We start from the raw sequence: 12,749 nt of genomic DNA on the forward strand, positions 1-12,749 counted from the left end.
TCTGTCTTGTTGAGCGCCTAGATCTCAGAGACTATAGGAGCTAGGGCAACCATATTTGGTTTCCAGACTCATGTCATATCACACTGCTACAGGTGTATTTCAAAATTTCGCCCCGCCCCCTTCCGCCAACACAAAGAACGAAAATCTGTGGCAGGCACAATTTTAAAGATACAATAAAACTAAAAACGCAGTATCGTAGAGAATGCCCATATCTACCAGATTGCCGAATCTGAATCAGATCAGATCATAATTATAGTCAAAATGAAGAAATTAATTTTCTGTTGGTTCCCTCTCTTTCTCCAGCGCTGCTGACGCTACTGATTCTCTTTCTCGCTCGCACACTCTGCCTCGTTCAGTGCGCGAGAAACCCCTAGCGGAGGAGATGTAGAATATAAATGGTACACCTATAATCTACATGTTAGATGTAAAATATACATTTTAGATGCAGATAACAGATGTAGCAAAAAAATGTAATTAAAATTCTAAAAAATTATGCTCAAAAAGTATATACTGACTGAGTACGGGTATAAGGTAAAGTCGCGTCCCCAGAAGCGACTCGCACGTTCCTTTTCGTTCTCTTTCTCGCCCGCATACTCTTCCTCGTTATGTACGCGAGCGACCTCTAGCCGAGGAGATGTAGAATAAACGGATATCGGGACTATGTCGATGCATGTGCCTGATTGCCAAGGGGTGTAAACAAATCTCGGCTGAAAATTCCTCTCCATATATTTATCCAACTTCATCCCTGGGAATATGCCATATAAATCCCTCAAAGAGAAATATGATAATTTTAATGGAAACCTAGGCAAACAAAATATTAGAATGTCAGTTGAAAATAGTTGTAGTCTTAAAAACTCTTCGATTTTTTAATTAATTTTCTTTGCGAAGGTTTTTAAAAAATCAAAAAATCCCTGTCAAGCTAAAAAGCTTTTTATACCCATTCATGTTCGCTTTAAGGCTTCGTCGTTGCGAAGAGGTTCGGTTTATTTTCGGTTCTCGCTAATATCAAAATTTTGATATTTATTTAAGGCAGCTTGTTTCGGTACTATTGAAATAGACACACAAAATAGATGAAAAAATTCATTAGTTCACAGAACTGACTGATTAATTCTATACCTTTCACTAGCATACACGAATATTCTCTAATTGCACTAAATTTGATCGTAATATAGTTTTCATTTTCAGGTTTTTTTTATCTGCTGTATATGATAGACCTGGACCTCTCGCCGTTATCGCCGTAGCTTGCTGCGGCACAGTGTGCTGTACGACGCTATCGTGCTAAAATCAGCCATTTATCCGCAACGATGATTGACTTGATCGTTGTCTTGGTGCAGGAAATCTCGGTTGCAAAAAGGTATTATTAAACAAGAAAAAACCACACTTATATATTAAAATCGATAATTACAGGTTTGATCAGAGTGGAAAATTTATATCCGCAATAAGTTGTCGAAGAATAAAGTAGAAGCTCGAGCCACTGGCACAGGTCCCTATTCCCAGCTCGGGTTTGGTGAAGTGAACGAGGGTGTGGCGAAGGAAAAAGTAGGTGTTCCAAAGTATGGACGTCTACAAAAATTTTGGACCAACAGAAGACAAAAAAAAAAATTTGAAGTTTATTATTTTTGTTATATTAATTTGAAATGTGATGAAAGCGCTATTTTCAAATAAATTAAAAAATGGTTGGTAAATCTTTTTCAATTTAATGGCAGGGTTTTTTAGTGGAGAGCAAATGGTGGAGTATCCCTGCCCTGCATCGAGATACGTTGGCGATTGATATCGGTGAAAACAAATCTGACGAGGAATGATCCTATTATAAACAAATCGACTAATAACCTACGTCATGTTTATCACATAACAACGTCATATTATCCCTCATTAGATCGATGTTAAATGTACTCTCTGTCAGATTTAACAGACAAACAATCCCAGCAGAGAGTAAACATTTTTATGTAAATACTAATGTTAAAGGGATCCACCGGACAGGCCGAAAAATCAATAACAGGATATATAAAATTGAAGCTGCCACTCAACAAACTTTCAACATTTTTTCTGATAAAAGTTTCGTAACCTGTAAATCCCCAATGACCCAAATAAAAATGGAAATTTTAACTCGCTAAAAACTTCTCAAAGCCAGTGTAGAGGCAGAAACAGATAGCAATACAGATGGAGGTGCAGTGTAGGTGAAAGTGTGTTAAGTGCTGTTTACCTGGGGGCAAAGCCAGGAAAACTCGACGGAAATTCAAAATTAATTTTTATAAATATTTAGGATGGAATGGGGATATTTTCGGTGGCTTTACATTAAGTCTATTTCGAATGGTGGTTTGTTGTTCTGCAGTATTTATCTGACCATTTTTAAAGTTCGTTTATTTTCTTAGATTTTTAAATCTTAGAGGCCTTAGGTTTCATTAATTGTACCATTACTTTGATTCCTCCTGCAACTTTATTCTCTTTATGCTCCGTCTGGGCCAGGTGGTCTCTCGAGCCAGTTGTCTCTGTGAGGGATAAATTTTTCAAAGGGAGTATCTGTGTACTCCATCGGAACGGAGCAGTCCGTCTTTGTGGGGACGATATTTTTTCCATTTAACATGGATGAGTGCATGCTCCTTACCTGGTAGGTCAAGGCTCTGAAGGCATAGTATAGCATTCAGCGCATCATTTGGGGTGGTGCGGAGCACCTTTCCCAGTTGTTTGGTGATGGTCCTTTTTGATAGTGCAGGCCACAACACCTTTCTTTGGCTATAAGTATGACAATTAAAATATTGCATACAGTTTTATTGTTATAGTTAATTCTAATTCGAATTGCTAGACTTGTGTCTACCTATAGTTCTTATTAACTGCTTTTGCTCATGCAACCAAATTGCTGTAGGTAACTTTATATGTAAATGGTATCGCAAACTTGATATTTATCATGTAAATCAAATCTCAGTATCTGGTAAAAGTGCCGGGCAAAGACGTTCTAAATTTATGTGCCACACTTGTTACACATTCGGCTCCTTTTATGTTGCTGAAACATTGTCAAGGGTATAATTTATTGAGCACTTTGTTGCCCTGGGCCCTGGCACGCAACTTGCGATTTGAGATTTCTTTGCATTTTGAGACTGGCAAAAATTAAAGAAGAAAAAATAAACCAAAAAAAAAACAATTTCTGCAAAAATTCATTATATTGCTTTTTCGTATTTATACTTAGAGAAAGAAGTGTATACATATTTATTGTATTCATTGCAAGTCTCTCAATAAAACTGTCAATTGGGGCTTCAAGGACTCGAAAATGTACTGGACCGCTCAAAGCTGCTACAAAATAACTTTAAAAAGAAAAAAACGTCCAAAAAAATCGTAGAAAACGTAGTTTTCTATAAATGTATGTGGTAATGGGGTATATGAGGGAATAGCAGAGCCCAGCTGATGGCAAAGTATGTACACCGATAGGTGAGGGACATAAGCCAAAGACGCAGGGCTACATTCTCGATAACACTTTCTCTCCCACGTCTTGCCACGATGTTAAAAGAAGAAGTAGTTGCTGCAGATCGTCATATGAAGAGAGCAAAATTTTGTGTTGGAGCCGTTAATGCGAACCGTATAATCTTAATTTCGAACTACTATGTAACTAATATATTAATCAAGCTTGCGACATTACCCAAAAATAAAAACACATAATTGGTAACCCCTACATTAGGCTGGGCCAAAATTTGACCAACAATTTTTTTTCTGTTTTTTCAAGTGGACACCATCCAGTTCTGTTCTCTGTTATTCAATAAAATTATACAATTTTTTTTCCAATTTTTAGTTTAATTTTTGGGGGTTGCTACCACGAAAAGAAAATAAAAATTTTTGGATAAATATGTATTAAACGAGGAAAATGGGAGTCGTCGGTTGGGTTTCAACTATTACTGATACCCGAACTCAGTGTATATATCACTAAGAGCTTTGTTTTTTTATAATTTTAAAAAAAAAAAAAATTTTACATTTTACATTTTTGCTACAGTGGATATGTGTAACGCATATGAAAGGAAACGTTCCACCCCATAAAGATGTACATGTTCCATTGATCAGCATCAATAGCCGGTCGCTAGGGCCAGTCTGCTGTCCGTCTGTCCGTCTGTCGGTCTGTCCGAATCTTGTTGTGTTGTCTCAGCGGGAGGGGGAGGGGAACCAACTGGAAAATTAATTTCTTCATTCTGGCTATAATTATGATCCGATCTGATTCAGATTCGGCAGTCTGGAGTGGGTCATTCTCTACGTAGTTTATTTTTATCGTTTCTTAAAATTGTGCCTGCCACGATTTTCGTCCTATTGTGGGGGCGGAAGGAGGGGGCGAAATTTTGAACTCCCTTGTCCCAGTGTGATATCAACAATCTGGAAACCAAATTTGGTTGCCCTAGCTCTTATAGTCTCCGAGTTCAGGCGCTCATCGAGACAGACAGACAGACAGACGGACAGACGGACAGACAGACATGGCTATATCGACTCGGCTATTGATGCTGATCAAGAATATATATACTTTATGGGGTCGGAAACGTTTCCTTCTTCTTCGTTACCATCCACTTTTACCACAAATCTAATATACCCCAATTTAGGTACGGGTATAAAAATGGAATTCGTCGGTTTGTTTTAAATATTATTGAAACTTAGAAACTAGTTGATTTTGATAAAAGTATTTTTTTTTTTTTAGTAACTGTTGAAAAATTAACGATTGGTGAAAATCAAGGGGTTCAGATGAGGTTGATATGTTTAGTTAACTAGTTCGCAAAAACTTGTGCAGGTTTTTTACTGCCAATAACACAGGTCAAAACGATTTTTCCTCAAGGAACAAAAAAACCAACTTTTTATCAAAGATTTGGGGCTTAGAAATGGTTTGATGATATTTTTTTTTTTCTATGGCAGAACTTTTTTTTGAAAAATTTTTGAAAACTGGTATTTTTTTTAAAGCTTTTTTCAGAGGTAGCGATAGTTTTTTTCACATAACTTTAGTATCTTACGTCTGGTTGTAAAGAACTTTGCTATTTTGAAAAGGCTCGCAACCTTCCAAAAGGTTTTTGTTGTTCATTTTTTCCATATTTTAGGTTTGGTTAAAGAATTTTAGCTCCAAAGTCTCTCCATAGATTTTAATAAGCGATACCTTAAACGACACCAAATTAATGCACCTCTACACAAAAAAATAGAGAACACAGGATATAATTGTTTTTCGACTTTTCCTGAGTTTTTAAAGTCAAAATTTCGTAAAAAATACCGCACAAAATTCATAATTTTTGCATTTCAATGCTTTATATTTCCCAGACGGTAAGCTGCAATCACAAAGTGTTTGGGCTTAACTTCTAGCTGTTTTTATTACCTTTTCAAAATAGCAAAGTTCTTAACAACCAGATGAAAGATACTAGAGTTATGTGGAAAAAAACAAGCGCTACCTCGAAAAAAGCTTAAAAAAAAATACCAGAATTAAAAAATTCTTCAAAAAAAAGTTCTGCCATAGAAAAAAAACCATAATGCTTTAAAAAAATTTTAAGCCCCATATTTATCAGAAAAAGTCGGTTTGGATCCTTGAGGAAAAAAAAAGTTCGGTTTTTTCGAGTAGTGTAACTGATTAATGACGATGTGAATGTTATCAATATATATGCAATAGATTTCACCAATTATCCAACTCATACAGCAAAATATATTTTTTTTAATTTTCTTGACTACAATTTTTTGTAAAATTCAGTAGCAACCTCTAAAAAATAAAAAAATTGAAATGAAAACATGTAAATTACTATTAAATCCAAGGTAACAAAACTATGGGGTGTCCCGTTTGAATTTCGAAAAAAAAATTTTTGGCCCAGCCTACCCTACATACATAATAAATATAAAATATATATATTCTTGAGGTATCTAAACCATTACTTCTTCTGCTCTTTCTTAATTCTCTGCCCTAAAATCTGCCCCAAACAATATTGTTCCCAATTTATTTTTAAAATGTTTGGCTCAGAGTCCCACAAATTGTGGGATACGAGAACTCCATCCTCCTGTCCTGAGTAAATATGGAAATGATGAATCGCAGTAATGAAATATTTCGCCCATCCTCAAATGTTTACTCTGGAGAATAATGGTTGTCAAAAAATTCTATTTTGGTTAGTCTTGCGGTTTCCCTCCTCTTGGCACATCAATATTTATGAATGCAGACACAATTGTATTTGCATAATGGATTTTTAATTGAATTGGGGTTGCTAACACGAAACATTTCTCGTACCAAAATAATAAAAGATTCAAGATGATTGTCCAACAAATGATGTTATTATTATTTGGATGATTATGTTAAAGCCCTTTTATTTTCAGCATCGAATTGATGAGCACTTGGGGGCAGCTATAAGGATTATCTTAAAGTGTTTGTATATCACAATTTAATTAAAGTTAATTAACAGATTAAAATAGTTTCGTATGCCATTTTTTTGAATAGTCATACTTAGAGGTTCCTTAAATTGTGACACATTTTATAGTGAAAACACTTACCAAACTACTTATAATGCTGTAATATGCGCTGTTAGTATATTAATCTACCGACGAGGCTTTCCAAGTCACAAGTTCATAAGTGCGAAAACGTCTATGACGAAAAATATGATACTCGTATGATAATCATGTTATCCTAGAATACACATCTGCATCTCATTACGAATCATTTCTGCTCATACATTCATAAAGAGCCCAAAGTAGTCAGAAAATCTATTTATGCTTTTTTTATACGAACACAAGCTGCAGAATATCCCACAGATGGAAAAATTGTACCGACTAGACTAGAGACTCTTTGGGATTGTTGGCATTCACTTTTTTTGTCCAACTGGTTAAAGGTCCGATAGAGTTCCTCCTTTTGGGATTGGAGTCAGACCAAAAATGTTTTGCCTGGCAATGACGGTCATGAAAAAATGTTTTGTGTTCCAAACTAAAGATGCATAAGAGTGGTTATCCTGGAAATGGCATTTAAATGGAAAATTTCTTACACCAACACTCAAAGTACACTCTCAATGTCTCCCATTTATAAATGTGTACCTTCATTTGGTTGTTTACAACTCTCCTTTTTGCGTACATTTTCCAGTCAATTTTCCGTGCCGAGGAGCAGCTGCTTGGGTTGCACTTTCCATCGCCACAAAACCCATCATATTAATTAGAAAATTTTAACTGCTTGGGCATCAATCAGTAGCGAGTCCTTGTTAGTCTTGTTAGTTTTCCCTTTGGGTGAAAACTTTTAGAATTAGCTGCGGGAGCGACCAAGATAAGTAATTTTAATCAGACCCCAAGAGAGTGAAACGATTTAATAAAATCAGAGAAATATATTGGTCGATGTACTCTCTAATCAAGCATACAAATAAAGCATCAACTTGCATTTTTAATTGTTTGTAATAAACTTGCCAGACTTTCTAATGTTAATGTTGCATGTTGGTTTCTAACTTTATTAGTGGAAGTGTACAAAACTTTGTGCAAATTTAGTTGGACTCACAATTAGCCCTGGCCAATGCCAGTCATTCCTTTGAAATGGCTTTCTAAATTAATTCAGTCATTATAGCTGTATGCCACACTAGTCGAAGCAGCCTTCCTCTGCTTTTCCACAGCAGAGTGGCCCAGATGCCTCATGCATATTGAGGCTGCTGGCACAAATTTTGTCCTACAAAGTGTGATTAGTGATCCGATTTGATTGATTCCTATTCTCGTTTTAAATGCTTTATAGAGCCAGAAACAGAAAGCTCAAGGAGAAGCTACCCTCGTCGCAAAGGAATTTTGCAATAAAATATTATAGGAGCTCAATATTCTTGTACATATATACTCTAAAATTTATTCCTTTTCACAAGAAGCATCCGGGAGAAGCGACATCAAATCCGCAAATCTGGAAACTAATTTTTTTAAATTGAAATTTAATCAAAACAATTAAATAGTAAGTTGGCAAAACATTCAGAGGATTTAAAAGCATTTCCCCGCGCAGAGCAGTTCTTGCCACAACATTTTGTCTATCACAAAATTTCATTTTTCTGGCGAAAATTTAATTGGATCGAGTGCGCAGTTCAGAGTCCTGCGGTGCTCAGAAATTTGCATCAAATGCAATTTACTGTTTTTAGCATTTGGCAGAAAACAGCAAAAAAGCCAACACTAAAACAGCACAAATTATGAAAATATTTATGGGGTAATACAAGCACAGGAACTGGGAATCTTGACTCTTCAATATTGTGTTATGAGACCCAGAATGTTTTGTGAATGTTTAATTTTCTAGTGATTGTGTGATTACATTGTAAAAATTCTTCCGAATATTTTCATTTTACGAGAGAAATTGTTGACTTATTGTTAGCTCTAATATAAAGTCTATTTATTTTTGATTTAAGCATCTTATATAAAATAAAAGTGATATACGTGTGTCTTTCAGTGAATTAATTTGCTTTATTTTTACTCTCCCAAAAAGTTGACAAAGATTTATGGCAATTTTTCTGGCGTCGTCTGGCAAACAGAAACTCAAGCACAACATCATCAATTTTAATAAAATCTTCTTTGTCTTTCGTTCCAGTCTCAGCATCACATGTGCATATGTGCATTTTCATCTTTGATGAGAAAAAGCGCATTAATCTTTGGTCGCGATGCAATGGGATGCAATATTTATGGTTAAGATGTAAAAAATTACTTAAACTTAACTCGTTATACATATATTTCTCTTTGAGTACAAATGCATTTAAGCTACATGGGGAATCTAAAAAGTATGTAAATCCGTACCCAGAGCCAATAAACCCAATACCGAAAAGTCGAAAAATAGCAACATGAAAACAGATGCCCATCTTAAATTTTCCAGCATACAAAGGTGGTTTTCTGGCCCAAACAATGGTTGCAATTATAACTCAACAGCTTTTGTATTTGATGACCACTTGAAACGAGTACAACGAATACATGAAGTGAAATGAAAGAAATGTATTGAGAGCTGAAAACAATTGCTCAACTAATCAAGGTTGCCATCAATGGACGGAAATAAGAGTAGGAGAGAGTGTAAGGAGAGTGGAAAAAAAAAGAAAAAACATTAAGAAAACAATGAAACTAATTGGCAATTTATACACAACAAAGACACAGAAACACTGTGTAAAAAGGGGAAACCAAGAACGAAAGAAAGAGGAAGAAGTGTAAACCAGAAAGTTTTGTTGGAGAAAATTTGAGCTGCTGGAATGTTTTCCACCGCACCGAAAAGAAAACCGCTAAAATAAAGGCAGTCGGAGGAACAGCTCGGGTTGAGAAGGCATCCATTAAATTGGCTACTAATGAAACCACCTTGAAAGAAGAATAACCAGCAGCAGCACCACAGCCATTGCCACCACTGCCTATTCACACTTTGAGGTATAAAATGCGAGCTCGCTGCACAGCAATATTCTGATTGCACTGCTCATACGACACGCGTGACAGACGCGCTCTACTCCAAATTGAATGTGAAGATTGCAGACATTTGTCATTAAGTCAAAGACTTTAAAACTAATTTTGATAAAGCTCATTTTATGTTCTAACTTAGAAAACGAGAAGGAACGTGTGAGTAGCTTCTGGGGACGCGACTCTACTTATACCCGTACTCAGTCAGTATATACATTGTTGAGCTTATGATTTTTTAGAATTTTAGAAAAAAAAAAAAATTTTACATTTTACATTTTTTTGCTACATCATCTATCTACACATACATATACAATGTATGTTCTCCATCTAACATGTAGATTATAGAAGTACCATTCATATTCTACATCTCCCGCTGGGGCCCGCTGAACGCGGCGGTGTGCGAGCGGAAGGAAGTGGTGCGTTGTCGTTTGTCGGGGGGGCGGGGGAACAACTGAAAATTAATTCATTCTGGCTATAATTATGATCCGATCTGATTCAGATTCGGCAGTCTGGTAGATATGGGCATTCTCTACGATAATGCGTTTTTAGTTTTATCGTATCCTTAAAAATGTGCCTGCCACAGATTTTCGTCCTTTGTGGGGGCGGAAGGGGGCGGGGCGAAATTTTGAAATACACTTGTAGCAGTGTGATATCACATGAGTCCGGAAACCAAATTTGGTTGCCCTAGCTTTTATAGTCTCTGAGATCTAGGCGCTCAACAAGACGGACAGACGGACAGACAGACAGACGGACAGACAGACATGGCTATATCGACTCGGCTATTGATGCTGATCAAGAATATATATACTTTATGGGGTCGGAAACGTTTCCTTCTCTGCGTTACACACATCCACTTTTACCACAAATCTAATATACCCCTTAACTCTTTTTTGAGTACGGGTATAAAAATAGATTTATTTTCTAACGTTTTTCCTGAGCTATTCTGGCAGCTTGTTTGCAACTTTTCAAGATGATACACTACGATTGGTGGGATTTGAGTGAGATAAGGCTTAGTAAAATACAATTTAAAGGTATTCATGCCATTCCTTTAATGTCTTCAGGTATTTCGTTTTATTTTCCAAGATGAATCGCTAAGTCCAAAGAGATATGCAATGCTTTCGCCGCAATTGACTGAAGCAGCAGGCAATGCGAATAATCCTTTTCATTTCTGACTCATTGCCAACTCTATTGCCAGTCGATATTGCGTTCGCCTTGTTCATTTTTATTTATTGCATACTTCGGCATTAATAGTTGATGAAATTTTTATACTGTACCAGGCAAGGGCTGTTAAAGCACAATCTACCGCCGGAAATTTCATATCAAGGAAAAGTTAAATACTGTCAGAAATCCCCATCATCATTAATATCTTTCAAACTTATGATTGAGTGGTTAAATTGGGTAGTAAATTAGTTAAAGCTAAAGTAGGTCTAGTTGGTTGAATATTGTCATTCAACTCGGAATTCGATGGAGAAACTTCCAAGAGACGGATAAACATTGAAAGGTCCTGCACTCCATTCCATCTCTGAATCAATTCTGAAATTATTTCCGAGCAACAGCACTCGAACAGGTCACAAGCACAAGTCCTTCTCACCCCACCTCAAAAACCACTAACAGACCATTACACTGCGAAAGCTGTTTGCCCCTCGCATTGCGGTTTCTAGAGCAGTTTGTTAAATTTCATTAGGGAATTTTATATACAATTTATTATATTTTTACATTTTTGTTTACTGTGCTGCGGGTGTGAAGTTTAATAATTTTTAAATCTGTGTTGGCCTGCTGTGCAGCATTAAATCTCTTTTCCACGATTCAAGCGGCCATAAAAGAGAAAGTATTTCAACAAAAGCTTTCCAGATAAGATGTTATCATTTTGTCAGAGTCAAAGACAAGTGTATTTTCTGCTTTTCACTACAGAGCCTGGACAATGATCCACTTAGACTCTTTTCATTGCCCTTGACAACGTGGCGTATGTGCTACATCCTGCGTCCTGCTGTTTACTTACATCCCCCGACTGACTGCTGACTGCCACACATCTCACCACGTCTTCCTTCACCTAATGATGCAGAAATGGAAAACAACTGTGTCCGGGATGCCCAAGTCAGATGGTTTCCAGCCCATTTCCCCAGCTCATGTGGAGTCGAGCAGCGAGAAATTGCCATATAGTGATTTTGTTATTCTGCGTGACGAAGAGGGATTTTTGTTTTATTTATCAAACGTGAGTGGAAATCGTAAACTGTAGAGTTGACTAATCAGAAATATAGAGACTCCCCCAGAGGCTACACTGAAGAGCTGCTCAAAACATCCTCTAACAGCATGGATACTATTTCAATTCTTTTCACAATTTAACGGAAGTCCAAAGCATCAAAATATGTGTCCATGCTGACAACCAATGTATCCAACAGTTTCCCCTAGAGTTCTATATTCACTGCTTAAGACATCCTTTAACACCGTAGCCATATTTTCAATTTTATTGTGTGCGGACATTTCTTGGACTCATTTCTCTGCCTACCCTGGAACATTCCAGATTGATTGTAAAGATTTGTTGGCATATTTTTAGCAACTCCTGGCGGTATGCATAAATTGCAACTCTCTTACCCGAAATTCTTCTGAAGGAAGGGCTCCATCTCCTGTCATAACTGGTGCAGTCATGCAAGGGGACTGAAAATGGAAGCGCCTTGCTATGTAGGGACTATGTGGACAGTGTAGCGGAGGTCTGAGACCTGAAGCTCCTTCAAGTACTTGCATCCCGTTGCTTGTCTGACGCTAAATTGTTTGGCGCGGAGAGAAGTCAGCTCAAATATATTCGTTTGCCAAAAAATATACAACCAAAAATGTCTGCCCGACCTGTGCTCAAAAGCTAATCGAATATTTGAGTTTGACTTAGTAAAATGTAGATGAAACAACATTCTAAAGAATCCTTAAGCCTCTGCATGTCACAGAATTATGTCCACAGACTATTTTCAATCATAGAGAAACATTCAGACGGAACAGTAATTTATTTTCCTCCTAAGTCTACTAAGTGTAGACTAAGTCTACACAAATAAAAAGGCAAATTGAATCCCAAAAAATTTGGCCAATTTTTACTATAAAAAGGTGTAGGTAAAAAAAGTCAGAATGTATTTTCTGCTTGTTTGCATGACTCCTTAAGTATGATCAACCTGTCTGCTCTATTCCAATGTATAACCTCAGAATAGCCGAAGTCTACCAAAAACTAATTAAACCTCTTTCAGCATTTCTCCTACTCAACTGGCGTGCACTTTCGAGGGTTGAATAATTATTTAAATTAAAATTCTTCGGTTTTCTACTAACATGTCAGCTACACGCTGACGCAGACATAGTCTCGAGTTAAATGGTCTCGACATAGAGTGGACTGCATGAATACATTCCGAGTTAAACTGAAA

The 12,749-nt window shown here is 36.6% G+C and overlaps 1 long non-coding RNA gene across 1 annotated transcript in view; it reads right to left on the reverse strand.

Moving 5' to 3' along the window:
- LOC111071801 overlaps positions 1 to 12,749 on the reverse strand; it is a 71,205-nt gene that overhangs the window by 1,349 nt on the left and 57,107 nt on the right. The gene's annotated exons all lie outside the window — the stretch shown is intronic.

Source organism: Drosophila obscura, unplaced genomic scaffold (assembly GCF_018151105.1).
Source record: "Drosophila obscura isolate BZ-5 IFL unplaced genomic scaffold, ASM1815110v1 contig_14, whole genome shotgun sequence".
In the NCBI taxonomy this organism is placed as follows: domain Eukaryota; kingdom Metazoa; phylum Arthropoda; class Insecta; order Diptera; family Drosophilidae; genus Drosophila; species Drosophila obscura.